At 50.1% G+C, this 15,481-nt stretch overlaps 1 protein-coding gene across 2 annotated transcripts in view; it reads right to left on the bottom strand.

Annotated features, from left to right (window-relative positions):
• Positions 1–15,481, bottom strand: part of GORASP2 (golgi reassembly stacking protein 2) — a 547,667-nt gene that overhangs the window by 11,065 nt on the left and 521,121 nt on the right. The window lies entirely within an intron of this gene.

Raw genomic sequence — 15,481 nt, 5'->3', positions numbered from 1 at the left:
AGCGACTTCGGGTCGTGATGGAGGATGGCGCCTCCTTCCCTGGAGAGAAGATCCGCGTCCACTGGCAGCTTGATTGACGGGGACGCTGACAAGTCCAGAAGGTCCGGGAACCATATCTGCCTCAGCCACGCAGGTGCAACGAGGATCATCCTGCACCGTGACCTCTTGAGCTGGTTGATGAGCCGGATCAGCAATGGCAATGGAGGGAACGCGTATAGAAACAGGCCCTCCCAGGGGAACGAGAAAGCATCGCCCATGCTCCTCGGCTGGGGAAACCTGCTGGCGAACCTCCGCCACTTGGAGTTCGTCGCCGTCGCGAACAGATAGATCTGGGGTGTGCCCCACCGTCGGAAGAGGCGGTCCACTAGATCCTGTCGTAGTTCCCACTCGTGGCACGAGCGCAGCTCTCTGCTGAGCGAGTCGGCGATGGTGTTTGTTATCCCTGCCAGATGAAACGGCACCAGAAACATCCCTTGGGCGACGGCCCACTGCCACAGATCCTGCGCCTCCTTGGACAGGGCTGGGGACCTGGTTCCGCCCTGCTTCCTGATGTAGAACATGGTGGTGGTGTTGTCAGTGAAGATCCTCACCACCTTGCCCTTGAGGGACGGAAGAAAGGACCTGAGGGCCCAAAACACTGCACGGAGCTCCAGGACGTTGATATGGAGGGACTTCTCCGTCGGAAGCCAAAGGCCTCTCGCGTGCAGATTTTCGGTGTGCGCTCCCCACCCTTCCAGGGAGGCATCCGTGGTCACTGTCTCCTGGTGGCCGGGGGTCTGGAAGTCCATGCCCGCCGTCAGAGGCGCGCGGGTGCCCCACCACCGGATTGCTCGTAGGAAACTCTCGTCGAGTGTGATCCTCTCCTCGAAGCTGCCCGTCGTCTGGATCCAGCGCGCGTCCAGGAACTCCTGCAACGGGCGCATCCGGAGCCTGCACAGGCGGATGAGGTAAATGCAAGAAGACATCATTTCGAGGAGGGACTTGATGGACCTCACCCTGGCCGCGTCTGCGACCAGCATCCGCTGCACCTTGCCCAAGATGGCCCTCGTCCTTTCCTCCGACGGAGAGGCCAGAAGCGACGCTGTGTCGAGGTTCGCTCCCAGAAACAGTGCGTCTTGCACGGGCACCAGGTGGGACTTGGCGTAGTTTATGGAGAATCCCAGGTCCGTGAGTAGTTGGACGGTCCTTGCCGTGTGCTCCACGGCGAGCTCCTTCGTCTTCGCTCGGATGAGCCAGTCGTCCAGGTAGGGGTAGACGTGGATCCCCTCTCGGCGCAGCTGCGCCGCCACCGGTGCGAGGCACTTGGTGAACACCCTGGGTGCCGACCTCAATCCGAAGGGACAGGTTCTGAACTGGTAGTGACGCCCTTGGACCACAAACTTGAGAAACTTTCGGTGTCCCTTTAGTATGGGAATATGGAAGTAGGCATCCTCCAAATCCAACGACGACAGGAAATCGCCCTCCTCCAGCTGACGCAGGACGTGGTGGAGGGTGACCATCCGGAACTTCTGTGCCTTGATGAATTTGTTCCGTCGTCGTAGGTCCAGGATGGGACGCCATCCTCCCGTCTTCTTCTTCAAGAGGAAGTATCTTGAGTAAACTCCGGAGCCCCGAAGCCTCTTTGGGACGAGCTCGATGGCGCCCTTCTTGAGCATCACCTTTACCTCCAAGAGAAGTTGAGGGACGTCATGTTCTTTCCTGGCCACAGGGGGGACGCGCGGGCACCTCTTTAGAAACTCGAGCGCGTGACCCTGAGCTAGGGCGTCCAGCACCCAACGGTCGGTGGAGATGGACTCCCACACGCTGACGAAGCTCGCCAGCCGGCCTCCCACCGGGGTGCTTCGGTGAGGGCCCGACCCCACGGCTGGTTCAGTCCTGCTTCGACGAGGCTTTGCCGCCTTGTCCTCCTTGGCGACGACGGCGGGGTCTGCCTGACTTGCCTCGTCCCCTGTAAGCTTCCTGTGACGACGAACGGGCCGCTTGACGGTAGGTGGAAAATCCGCCGCTGGAACCTTTGGAGGCACCCGGTTTGCCTCCGCCGCTCCGAAAGGGCGGCCGTCGTTGCTGGAGAACACCAAGAGCATGGGCCATCTCCGTGTCCGTCTTGATGGCTTGTAGGGAATCGTCCACTGTTTTCCCAAACAGGTTGTTTCCGTCGAACGGCATGTCCAAGACTCTGGTCTGCACGTCCTGACGGAAGTCAGTAGCCTTGAGCCATCCACGCCACCTAAGGCACACGCCGTTGCCCAACTGGTGAAATCCAGTGTCGGCGATGTCCGTCGAAATCGTGGTCCGACGCCACCTCTCCTTCATGCAAGATCTCTAGGGCTTCCGCCCTCTTGTCATCTGGTAGGAAGTCTAGCAGGGGGGCCAGTTTGAACCACAACTCCCTGTCGTAGCGGGCTACGATAGCCAAGGCGTTGGCCGCCTTAATCGTCGTTGCTGCAGACGAGATGACTCTGCGTCCCATCGTGTCTAATTTCTTTCCCTCGCCGTCTGGCGGGGAGGTCGACGTAGAGGCCGCGCCCCCTACGCTTTCTTCCTGGCCGCCGCGGAGACGACAGAGTCCGGGGTCGGCTGTGCCCGAAGGCACAAGGAGACCGCGTCCAGGACCCGGTACTTCTTCTCATACCGATCCCTTCTAGCCGGCGTCGTGGATGGGTTCTTGAGGAGGGCGAGGCCCTCATCCCAAATATCGTCCAGTAGAGGTACAGAGAGGACCGTCTTCCTCTTGGCCTCGCGCCGTTGATAAAGGAAACCTTCCTTCTTCTTCTCTTCCGGGCAGAGCTGGAAAAGCTCGGATGCCCTGGCGATCATGGAGTGAAACGATCCAATCTCGTCGGGCGGGGAAGCCCGGGTGGGAGGTGACGACGGGAGATCCTCGTCGTAGACCTTGTCATCTGTACCCGTCGCGGCCGTGTCAGTCCCCGTATCATCCCCACGTGTCGTGGACGGAGAGGAGGGCTGAACAGGGCGCGATGGCTGAAAAGGAGGTGGAGGATGAATCCTTCTTCTCTTAGGGGGAGGGCTCCCAGAAGGGCCTGGCTCCGGGTCCCCCGTCGGGAGCGGTTCCTCCGCTGGTGGTAACGGCAGTCTCGTCCTTATCTCCGAGCATAAGGACTGTATAGCCAACAAAATGGCCGCCGAGTTGTCTTGCGGCACTGGTTGAGGGGAGTCTGACGGGCGGTCAGGAGCCCCGTCGCCACCCTCGACATTCTCGTCGTCTCCTACGTTGGGGTCCCTCCCGACGGGCTGGTCTTCTTCCACGCCAACGCCGTGGCTTAAGACTTCGATCAGCTCTTCCTCAGAGGTTGAGGCCGAATCCACAACGACCTCCTGCCCCCCCCTTTTTCTTCTCCATCGGAGGTTTCACGGGGGTCCTGTCGATGGGCATGAAAGAGGACTCCCTCCGCGGTGGCAGGGAGACCCTGAGCCCCGAGGTCGCCACCACTGGTGTAGCCTCCACAGGCTGAGCCAGGGCCGCCGCGACTGTCTCGATAGAGGCCTTGGCCGGATGGATTAAGGCTTTCAACACCTTAGGGGCGCTCACCGCCTTCTCCTTGGGGGGAGGGTCACCGCCTCGCTCCCCCTCCGATGGGGCCTTCGAGCTCGACCGGGGTCTCTCCAGGAGCTTCGCCGGGTGCTCGGCCTTCCTCTTACCCGAACCAGAGCGTTGGCTCGTGGTTGATGGTGCCGGGGAGGATGCGCCCTGCCTGGCGCCCGTAGAGCCCGACCGTTCGGCGCTCCCGGTGCCAGCGGACTCGCGGTGCTTGGCCTTGTGTTGGACCCCCGTCGCCGGGGCGTCCTCAAAGGTCTTAGAAGACCGCCCGGACTTCTTCTTCTCGCCTGACGGGCTCTTCCCTTCCAGCCAGTTGGCGAGACGTTGATGGCGGTCCTTCATGGTCCGCTCCGACATATTGCCGCAAAACGCACAGTCCTTCTCCACGTGCGTCTTGTCCTCATGTAGGCAGTAAAGACAAAGGGAGTGTTCGTCCTCCTTAAAGCATTCTGAAGCTGGCATCCAGGGCAGACCCTGAACAGCTTTCCGGGCGTCGAGCTTCCCTTCTCCTGGGCTATGTCCGAGATGGGCCTGAGAAACTTCTGGGGTCCTCCAAAAGCGTGGCTCGAAGAAATCTTCACCCTTGAGGGGCGTAGACGAATCCGACACGGGTCCCCGTTGATCGGATGAAGAAACGGTGGAGCTTGAGGCTCTTTTGACCGAAAAAAGAGAAATTTTTTGAGAAAAAACGTGAAAAATAGCACTAAAGCTCGAGAGCAATAGCACGAGGATACCAACACTTGAACGTGCGGTAAAAATCTGAAGATGGCTGCCAGAGGCGGGGCTTAGGTAGAGGGCAGTCATTGGCTGTGGTCAGTATGACGCAGAGATCAGTGATTGGTTACTACTACGAAAGACAGATCAGAAACGAAACTGATACTGATTTTTTCTTTACCGAGGATTCCCAGCCTGACGACGGGGAATATTCATGAGCATGTGAATCCATGCCAGACCCCATGCTGGAGAAACTCTCTAATCAAGCTCGAGCCCTGCACCAACGCTACGGAACCTTTTCAATGATGCCACTAATCTTATTCTACAAGCAAAAAGTAGTGGCAAGCATAACATACGGAGCTGAATCATTGTTAAATCTTCACTGGAAAACGTGGGCGGTTCTAGAGGCTTTTTTCTGGAGAAGGGTACTTAGGCTTCCGAACTGTCTCCCTGCATCGATAATAAGACATGAGTTGAGATTACAATCAATGGAGTCAATAGTGCTGTGGAAGACCCTCTCTCTATTTCGAAAATGTATCCTTGATAAACCTCCCATTTCATTCGAATTACCGGCGAATAAAGAGGTAATCAATGCAGATCCGCATTTTAATGCTTGGCAACAGAACTGCTTTGAAATTCTGGAACATCATCATATCAAATTGGACACGCTAAAAGATAATCCCAAGAAAGCAAAGAAAAAAATACGAGAAAATGACTCGATAGCCACCGACAATCTAAAGAGGGTGAACACAAATTGTTATTATATCATCTGGGAGCGCCAGGCACTGAATGATCCTCCACCTTATCTCCGAAGATTTCCCTCTTCAAAATATAGGGATCTCTTGATGAGAGTCAGATTTAACATCCTGCCAACAAGAGAAGTGCAATATTTAAGGAAACAAATTCTAATGGAAGATGCTAGTTGCCGTTTCTGCAATGCTCCGGACATATTGGAATCAGTAAAACATTGGACGCTTCCCTGTCCGGCCTTAATCGCCTGAAGGAACTTATACCTAGGAGATTGGGTGGATAACATAAATGCATTGACAGATGAGGATTATTGGGAACGAGTTCTGAGGGTCCAAAAACTTGGTCCGACCTTGGAAGCACTACGATTCATAGAATCGATCTTAGCGTTTTTTTGGTGGAATACATTCAAGGCTGTGAACAGTGCAACAGCAGCCTATTAACCTAATTTGGCACTGCGAGCCGTCCGAGGCTCTTGCCATTTCGAGTCGTCTACGCGCTTCCTGGAGGAGGCGTGTCCTTAACTGCACGTGACTTCATCACGTGTCGACTTGCATCTTTAAAGTCCGGAGGCTGCCGGCTGCTCAGTGCAAGCGTTTTTTTGGTGGAATACATTCAAGGCTGTGAACTGTGCAACAGCAGCCTATTGACCTAATTTGGCACTGCGAGCCGTCCGAGGCTCTTGCCATTTCGAGTCGTCTACGCGCTTCCTGGAGGAGGCGTGTCCTTAACTGCATGTGACTTCATCACGTGTCGACTTGCATCTTTAAAGTCCGGAGGCTGCCGGCTGCTCAGTGCAAGCGTTTTTTTGGTGGAATACATTCAAGGCTATGAACTGTGCAACAGCAGCCTATTTACCTAATTTGGCACTGCGAGCCGTCCGAGGCGCTTGCCATTTCGAGTCGTCTACGCGCTTCCTGGAGGAGGCGTGTCCTTAACTGCACGTGACTTCATCACGTGTCGACTTGCATCTTGAAAGTCCGGAAGCTACCGCCCTTGTGGCTGTAAGCCCGATGGACATAAGCCTATTGGCTGTTATACGGCTGTTGTACGCTGGTGGTGCGGTTAGCAGACGGGAGACTGTGGAGGTGTTCCCTCTTTGATCCCGAACCGTGAGTTAAAGCCTATACTTACTTCTAACCAATATTCGGAGTTGTGTTGCCCTGTGAGTTGAATAGTAACTAAAAGCACTCTATAATTTATACTGCACGTTATGGCATCTACACCGAAGTCAGTAATACTTCCTGTGCTGGATGCAGCAAACAGCCCAATGGTTGCAATTGCTACGCGATCCAAACACAACAATCTGCTGAAAATCCAGTCAACAACTTCTATTACTTTGACACCGTGCACAAAAACACGACAGAATCGATCTTAAAAGGTCTCGAGGGTAATGATGAAGTTGAAGAGAAGGTTGAACCTTCGTAAGGATGGTGGGGCCTGGAAAAGGACATTGACTATTTCTTGTGTCTTTGTTAAAGGTTGAAAATTTATTTAACCAATAAAACATTAAAAAAAAAAATGGTATACTGTGAATAGCAGATATGTACCCTGATAATGTAGTGAACATTGGAAAAAGTGTGGGTTATTGTTTCAGGTTAAAGGATACCTTTGTACACAGAAGGCAGACATCCACAAGGTATTCCATCGCCAAAGCTAAAACGGTGCAAACTCTTGAGTAATGAAACAGTCACTGCAATGTATCTTATGTTTCTTTTGCCAGGGAGGTTTGGAGCGCAAAAGTAAAAGCGAAACTACATTTGTCACCACATTTACCGATGTCACAGGCAAATAGATCTGCACATAAAAACTTTGGAATTCTGCGAAGTAGTCCAAATATCTACGATGATGGGTGGGCACCCCAGGTCAATGTGCAAAAATAATAGCATAGAAAGCAATGCACATGTGTTACTCTTGTAACTAAAGGAAGAATTGCAATCTGCTGGATGAACAGTTACTAAGACTTGGTGTATTATAACAAGATGACAGACACTTATAGGGAGGGAATTATGACCAACATTCAAATAGAAAGTTAATCATAGTGCCTAATGTACCCTTCGTCCATAGTCCACTTTCCTCCATACCGATGGCGTGTCGGACAAGGTAGAGGACGGGAATGGAGCATTATTGCCGCTCCCAATCACCAATCCTTCATCCTCTTTCCTAACATTGGACTCTTTGGTGGGAGGGCCATATGGAGGAAAGCACTCTAGTAGAACAGTGGCCACAATGGGGGTAACTTGCACTTACTCCTTCGCCCTGTATTCTTTATTCCACATTATATGAAGATTGAAAAGCACACTTAAAATATCAGAAGGCGAAAAATCCTGCAATGTACCCGTAAATCATGATGGGCCTTTAGTTACTCCGAAAATATAGCAAGGAATTGCCTTGCCAAATTAACCGTCTGCTCTAGAAAGCATGTCTATGAAGTAAGGCTAGCCGAAAACGTGATGAGTGGACCATGTAGCTGCCTTGCAGATTTAATACAGAGCCACAGTGGGGGAGATTTTCCTTGGTCAGGGTCCTTAGGTAGGTCTCCCTTACATAGGGATACCAGTGATTCCCTCAAGATCACCAGGCTCTCTGAGTGGGAGTGTGGCAGAGAAGCTCTGGCCTACCTCTCAGGAGGACAAGCGGCATGGTTAAAAGGTACAGTACCACACGGTTCACTACAGTTTATACAATTATAATCTTTAAATGAGAAAAGGCAAGGCATAAATCATTATAATAACAGCTAAGTAAACTTCATTAAACAAACGTGAAACGTTACAACAGTTAAGGAAAACCGTTTGTTCATTAAAAAGTCTTTCCTAGAAAGGAAAATGCAATCACAGTTAAGAAAAACAATGTTCCTTTATAGGCCAAACGATTTTGGGAAGAGACCAAGGTGGACAAATTGTGCTGGTGTAAGAAGTCTTTTGCAAAATAGAAAATGAGTCCCTGTCTGCGAAAAGATCCAAAAGGTTTCTGGAGTTCAGGGATGGATTAAGGGAGGGATTAAGCTACAGAATATTGTTGTTGATGAAGAATGAACTCTTAGATTCTGGGTCTGCAAATCAGTTCTGCAGGAGTTATTTTTGCTGTTTCCAGAGGCGGTCACTGTGCATATTGCTTTGCAACCACCATAGGTTCCAGCGACAACACTGGTATGGGGAGGAATCCAAGTTCCTTGGGAACGATTACTCTTAGGTGGTTCTGAGGTCAAGGGTCCAGAGCTAGAGAAGCTGAAAGTCAAAGAAGCTGCTTCTGGGGGTTTAGTGATGCAGGGTTTTTCCATCGTCCTCGGGTACAGTATTCAGAGGCTGCAGTTTGCCTGAGAACCCCACAAAAAAAGTAAATTATTTAAGATTTGCCCAGAGAAACACCCGAGGGGCCAGTATGAAAGGAGGACTGGGAGCAGAGTTCAGCATTCTAGTTGCAAGTCAAATTATAAATTACTCACTATAGTGACTAATGTACTCCTACTCCATAGTCCCCTTTCCTCCATACTCCACGGGTATCCCTCGCTAGGGACGGGAGATGGAAACCTTTTTCACCAGAAAAATCATCTTCTGCTTTAAATTTAGATGCGTGCGGGGGTGCGGCCCTGGGAGCATGCGCTCCCCTGACTCCACCCACTGGCGCCACTCCTCAGTCCCCTTTGACGCATCAACAATATTAACATTTCCTAATGACACCCGTTTCTATTAGGGGGGCAGCGGGGGGTTGTAGGACGTATGGAGGAAAGGGGACTATGGACAAGGAGTAGGTTAGTCACTATGGTGTGTAACTTATTACTCTTACGTCCCGTCCCCTTTCCTCCATACTGCATGGGCAATTACAACTGAATGTAGCCCCAGGGTGGAGAGCTGCCCACCCAAGAAAACAAGTTCCTTAACACTGCCTGACAAAATGTTGCGTCCGACCTAGAGCCGGCCCCAAGCAGTAGTGCTTGCAGAAGGCCGAGGGCGTTGCCCATGTAGCCGCTTTGATGATAACGTGCCACGGCACGTGGCTTTGGAATGCGACAGCCGTAGCCTTAGCTCTGATTGCATGTGCATGAATGTTCGTTGCAAGAGGTTTGTGCTGCCCCTCATACTACTCCTTGATGGCCGAAACCATCCACCTAGCTATGGAAGCCTTGGAGGCCAGACAGCCTGGCTTTGATACACCGAAGGTGACAAAGAGCGTCTGATTTGCGGAAAACTCTTGGTCCTGTCAAGGTAGAAATTTAAAGCGCGCCTGACATCTAGACAGTGCAGCATCCTCCGAGCGTCATACTTAGGGTCCACAAGGAAAGTTGGTAGCACTTTCTCCTCATTCAGGTGGAAAGAGGAGACAACCTTGGGTAAGAATGAGGGGTGAGTTCTAAGCACCTTGTCCTTATGAAAAGTAGTATAAGGCTCGGAAGTCACCAAAGAATGGATTTCACTTATCCGGTGAGTCCCACCAGGAGGGCCGTCTTGATGGTGACTAGCCTGAGGTCCGCGGACGCCATAGGTTCGAATGATTTGTGCGCCACGGCGCGCAAGACCACAATGAGGTCTCTCACAGGGTGTGGTTTCTTGATGGGCGGGTAAAGCCTGGTTAGGCAAGCCAGGTGTCTTAACAAACGCCTCCTCCAAGTTCCTGTAGGCTCCAATAGCCGCCAGATAGGTGCAGCGTGTGTCTACCTGCACCGCCGAGTGTGCAAGGTGTGCCGAGAAGGAACAAGTTACTTACCTCTAACTGTTGTTCTCCAGCATGGATTCATATGCTCATGAATATTCCCTTTCGTCAAGCTGGGAATCCTCAGTAAAAGAAAACAATCAGTTTCAGTTTCGTTTCTGAACTGTCCTTCTCCTAATAACCCATCACTGGTCTCTGGGTCATACTGCCCCCAGCCAATGACTGCCCTCTACCTAAGCCCCTCCTTTGGCAGTCATCTTCAGATTTGGTAGCACGTAAAGTGGCAGTAGGACCAAGAGAAGAGCCGCAGAGGGGTAGGCGGGAGGGTTCGCATGTGAATCCATGCCAGACCCATGCTGGAGAACAACAGTTACACGTAAGTAACTTGTTCCTTCTCCAGCATGGGATCTGGCATGGATTCACATGCTCATGAATAAAAGAATACATAGCAGTACACACATGCACAACCACGGGAGGTGGCAAGGCTCAACATTAAGCATTATAACAACTCAACATTAAGCATCTCTTACCTCCTCACCAGGCTCACCTTCAAGCGAACAGGTTGCACAGCACTGCTTGGCCCACTCTGGACTCCTCCCTGAAATCCCTGTCAACGCAGTAGAATCTCGTGAAGGTGTGCGTCGACCTCCACGTAGCAGCCCTGCAGATGTCCAGCAGGGGCGCACGAGACAGGAACGCCGTAGTTGCAGCAATCCCTCTGGTCGCATGGGCTCACGGACGGCCAGGCAACGGCCGGTTTGCCAACCAGTGACAGTGTGTGATGCAGCCGGAGAGCCACCTGGAAATGGAGGCTTTGGAGAGGGCTGTCCCCTTGTTCACAGGGCCTAAGTTCACAAACAGCTGTGACGTCTTCCGAAAACTCTTTGTGCGGTCCACGTAGAACTTCAGTGCTCTAGCCACATCCAGCGAGTGCAAAGTACTCTCAGCCGGTGACGAAGGCGATGGGAAGAAAACAAGTAACACCAAGGGCTCGTTGAGATGGAAGTCTTACGGCACCTTGGGCATGAAGGAGGGGTGCGTTGTTAGGGAGAATTCTCATTTATGGCTAATTTCCCTCACCTAGTGAGTCCCTCAGCAGCTTTGCTGGATTTCTGGGGTTTATTTTTTCCACCTGGTAAGAGTGTGAGCCCTTTTTCCCACTCTTAAATGTGTGTTTTGCCATGTGTATTTCTACTGTTTGTGTGATCTTGGGCTCTGGAGCTACACCAATCCATGAGCCCCACTTTTTTGTGTGTTACACAGCACCTTCCGTGCAGTGACACGGGGTTGTCTTTGAGACTTCCCTCTGACTCATTTTTTTCTGGGGCTGACTACTGTCCCCCAGAAATAGGTAAAGTTGCCATTTACTTTATGTAGTAATTTAAAACTACAGACCCAGTACAACCCATCTTATATGGAGTATTGGAAAGGGTTTGTTCCTATCCCCTTTTGTCTGTACCTCTCTGAGCTTTATTTTGCTCTCTTCACACTAAGACTTGGCTGGTGGCAGTGGTATCTACGCCAATTTTTCTATAGTGATTATACTTTAAAAACGTGGTACTGTTTTAGACTATTATATTAGGCTCGAACTTAAACCCGCATGACCAAATACTTTTTCCTTCCGGCGTTTTACTTTGCGTGGCAAACCAGGTTTGCCTCCTTTGTTCACCAACCTTTGGCAGGCTTCTGTCCAGAAGCCCTCCTTTGGCGTTTGGGTGTCTAGGTGGGCTGAATGTGAGGTAGGGGTGTAGTCACCCCCTGCACAGGGTATCCTTGGAGACCCAAGTCACACTTTGTCTTTATTGGCTGAGGTGGTTGTCCAGGCCGGACAACCCGCCTGCTGAGTGATTGACAGCAGGCTGTGTGAATGGGGGATTTTGGCATAAGAGGCAGGACTCTTGAGCTGGAAGTCAGAGTCGTCACTGGAACTGCAAAGAACCGAAGAGAAGCGGAGAAGAAGACGGGTGCTACAACTCCCGAGTCCCGGTGAAGCCCTGCTGCAGTCCTGAGCTATCTACCCTTCAACAGCAAGAGAAGATCCAGTCCGCAGTCTTCTTCCCTTGAGCCTGGTGGGATCAACCAGCTAACCTTCCACAGCCAGAGGATCCTCTTCTTGGTCGAAATCGCTGCACACAGCTGTAGTGGTCCGGGTAGCCATCTGAAGAGCGTCTCCTGGTTTAAAGGAGCGCACCTTTTAGTCACTGCTGCTTTAGCTGCTGCTGGCCTCATCCCTGGGAAGTGCAGATCGCTCCAGACGTCGTCCTTTTCCCCACGACTGAAGTTGCAGGAACCGTGAGTCTGCAGCAACTACTAGGAACAACTGCCGCAGCACCAGCTTTTCTTCAAACGAATAAGGTACTGTGTCCAACTTCGAGGAATTGGGTTGAACCCTTTCTCTTCACCCAAGGCTTGCCCTGGTCTTCCTTACCTCTTATAACTTTTGCTTCCCTTTTGACAATATCCAAGTACTCCTGGCAATCTCGAATCGTGAACTATTCTAACCTTGTGATCGACAGCAGGACCCCTGTCCCATTGACACTGGCGCAGGCCTATTGACTTTTATCTACGTTTTAGAAAGTGTCTCTTGATTCTATCTGCCTTGACAAAAGTATTGCCTATGATTTTTATCCCCAACTCTTTTGTGTTAATTCATGTGCCAAGTGTGTTTGACTACGGTAACATTTCTGTTCGCGGGTACGCTTCTCTTTCGTAAGACCGAACTGTCATTACTGTCAAAAATTGATCGCGTGATAACCGCCGGGTAACGTTTGTTTCACAACACCCGTCTGTCAAATCCAAAGGTACTTATCTTGAATTGTTCTGCACAAGGGGAATTGGTTGTGTGTAGTGTATTTTGAAGTGTGGTTTTAATTTAATAGCAGTGAAGTGTTTTGTGAACAGATGGTCTAAAAATAAACATACTTTTACTTTTTAACAAAAAACCTTGAGTCAGTGTTTGCTTGAGTCACAATAATTGTAATCCTTTGTGTAATCTCTATTACTGCTCATTTGCTCTTGAGATAAGTCTGGCTGCTCCGCTACTGCTACCACTCTAACTGTGTAATACAGGCTTGTACCAAAAGGGGAATTAAGACCACAGGTGGTAGTACAATCGTGTGTAGTAGTCCCTAAGGGCACTGCCCAGGATTCTGCCTAACACTGGTGTACAGCGGTGGGATTTTTAAGTGTAGTGATTACACTTAGAGTGCTGCTATTACCTGGGGTCAACTAACCACAAGGCTAAACACCACTAATTCTGTTAACTGAAAAATCATGTAAAATATGGAAAACTACAGTGAAGAGAGTCTCTTAAACTGTACTGCTGAGGTTCTGAGAACCATGTGTAGAGAGAGGAGCCTCTCTGGTAAAGGAAGAAAATCTTAACTGGTTGCTAAGTTATTGGGAAAACAAAGTCTGGGGAGTGGATCAGAAGGACTTACCCCTCCAGCAAATGTGGATACTGATGTTTCTGATTCTGAGAGTGTTGGATTAGAAGAAGCAGATGAGTCCTTGATCGGAAACCCTACAACTCCCTTACCTGCTCAGAAAGCACAACCTTTGTCCATAGGGACCCCAATAGGTCCTACACTTACTCCTGAACGTATTGCACTTGAGAAAATGAGACTTGAATTAGAAGTGAAACGTATTGATGCACAAACTGCCATGAAACATCAAGAATTAAGGCTCAGAGAAATGGAGATGGCTCATGCTTTAGATATGAAAAAATGGTCTGTAGAAAATGTTTCTTTCCCAGGATCTTCTAGGTCTTCCAGTCCTAAGAGACCCTGTATGCCAAAGGAAATGATTGATATGTATGAGACTAAACTTGATGTTTTGGATTGGTTAGCAATGTTTGAGTACAATCATGGTATTCAGGGTATCTCAGGGAATCAGTTGAGTCCTTGGATTTTCTCTAGGCTCCCCCCGGTTGCAAGTGATGATGTCATGGAATTGGGGGAGGTGGATAAGCAGGACTATGAGTGTGTGAAGCTAGCTTTAATAGCTAGATTTGGGGAGACCCCTTCCCAGTACCTTAAGAGGTTTATGACCCTCAAAAAGCATGATGGTACCCCTTGGGCTACCTGGGTGTGTGACTGTTTGAAAAACTTAGATGGTTGGGTTAAGGGTTACAAAGTGAACACTTATTAAGTTTTGAGGAATTTTGTTATGTTGGAGTCAATTTATGATGCCTGCTCTCCTAAGCTTAGACAGCACTTGGCTGATTCAAAGGAGATAGATCCTAAGAAATTAGCTAAGGCTGCTGACTTGTGGGTTGCCAACAGGGCTACTCACAAGGATTCTGGGGCAACTTAGAAAAAGCATGAGGGAAAGCAGCCAAAGAAAGATAACAAGGAGAATTCCAATAATTCCAATCCAAAAGAGGGCCCCAAACAGAACCAGGGTAAGCCACAAGGGAAACCGAATCAGGCTAGTGTACCATCTGGTGCTAAACCAGGTGGAGGTCAGAGTAAGCCTCCATTCAATAGGACATTTGGTAAATGTTTTGTTTGTGAAGCTACTGACCATGCGAAAGGGGATCCCAGATGTAAGGGTAAACCTTCAGGGGTCCACACTGTCTCCTTAGCCTTCTCCCAGGTGGAAGAAGTACCTATGACAAGTGGTAACTTTCAATTACTGGCTGATGAACCCTTGAAAGTCTCAGCTAGTTCTTTAGTGTCCTTGGGAACAACAAACTTAGATGTCTATAACTCAATCCCAGATAATACTAAAGAGTATTACAAAAATAGTGTTCTTGTGAAGGGAATAGTTTATTACCTGTAACTCCATTTCTCCAGCATTGGTAGCTTTCATGGATTCACATGCTTAGAATATTCCTCGTCGACAGACTGGGAACCCTCGGTAAGCTTATAAAGCTTTTTCCCATAGGAAAACGTTTGACACTTTTGTGTCCTATCTACGTCGTTTTTGGGCCACGCACGCCCCATAGTGGTATAAATGCCCCGCCCCCGCGGCTCCCTTCAGATTTCGACCCCTCCAAAGTGGAACGGGGTGAATCAAAAGGTATCAGAAGATTGCATTTTGGGGAGGCTGGAGGGCGCATGTGAATCCATGAAAGATACCAATGCTGGAGAAGAACAAGTTACTTTCTTACTTGGTAACGTTCTTTCGATGGGATGGTCCGACGACGTATTCCATATCTATGACATGTAATCACCACAGCTGTGCTGCTCCGGAAACTTTTTTCGGCGTCTGCGTCGATGACGTTGATGCGCCGTCGTCGAGGACCTCCTCCGACATCCGACGTCATCCGATGTGATAAGTAGGACGCACGACGCCCGTAGCCTCAGTTGTCGTTTTTTCCCCCAGAACGTGTGACATTAGTCAACTGCCAGTCAGACACAAAGCCTTGCGGAACGTAAGCTGCAATCGCAAAAGAAATTCAGCAGCGGGGAAGGCAGGGCGGGAGCGATATGGAATACGTCGTCGGACCATCCCATCGAAAGAACGTTACCAGGTAAGAAAGTAACTTGTTCTTCGAGGGGGTTGGGTCCTCCGACGTATTCCAGATCTATGACAGACTCCCAAAGCAGTATCAGAGCAAGGAGGAGGGAAAGAATTTAGAATCAAAATTTAGAATAGCCAATCAAATAGCAGAGCAAAGGACCGCCTTGCCAAAGGCCAGATCCTGTCCTCGCATGGAATCGAGGAAATAGTGACGTACAAATGTATGTACAGAAGCCCAGGTGGCTGCATCACAGATGTTGCGAATAGGAACACCCCTCTGCAGGGCAGTAGATGCAACCATACCCCTGATAGAATGGCCCCGCAAGCCAGCCGGTGGGTCCTTAT

The sequence above is a fragment of the Ambystoma mexicanum genome, chromosome 9, assembly GCF_040938575.1.
Source record: "Ambystoma mexicanum isolate Mex_15411 chromosome 9, UKY_AmexF1_1, whole genome shotgun sequence".
NCBI lineage: Eukaryota > Metazoa > Chordata > Amphibia > Caudata > Ambystomatidae > Ambystoma > Ambystoma mexicanum.
Note: the sequence above shows the minus strand (reverse complement) of the source record. Positions and strands in the feature narration are given on the sequence as shown.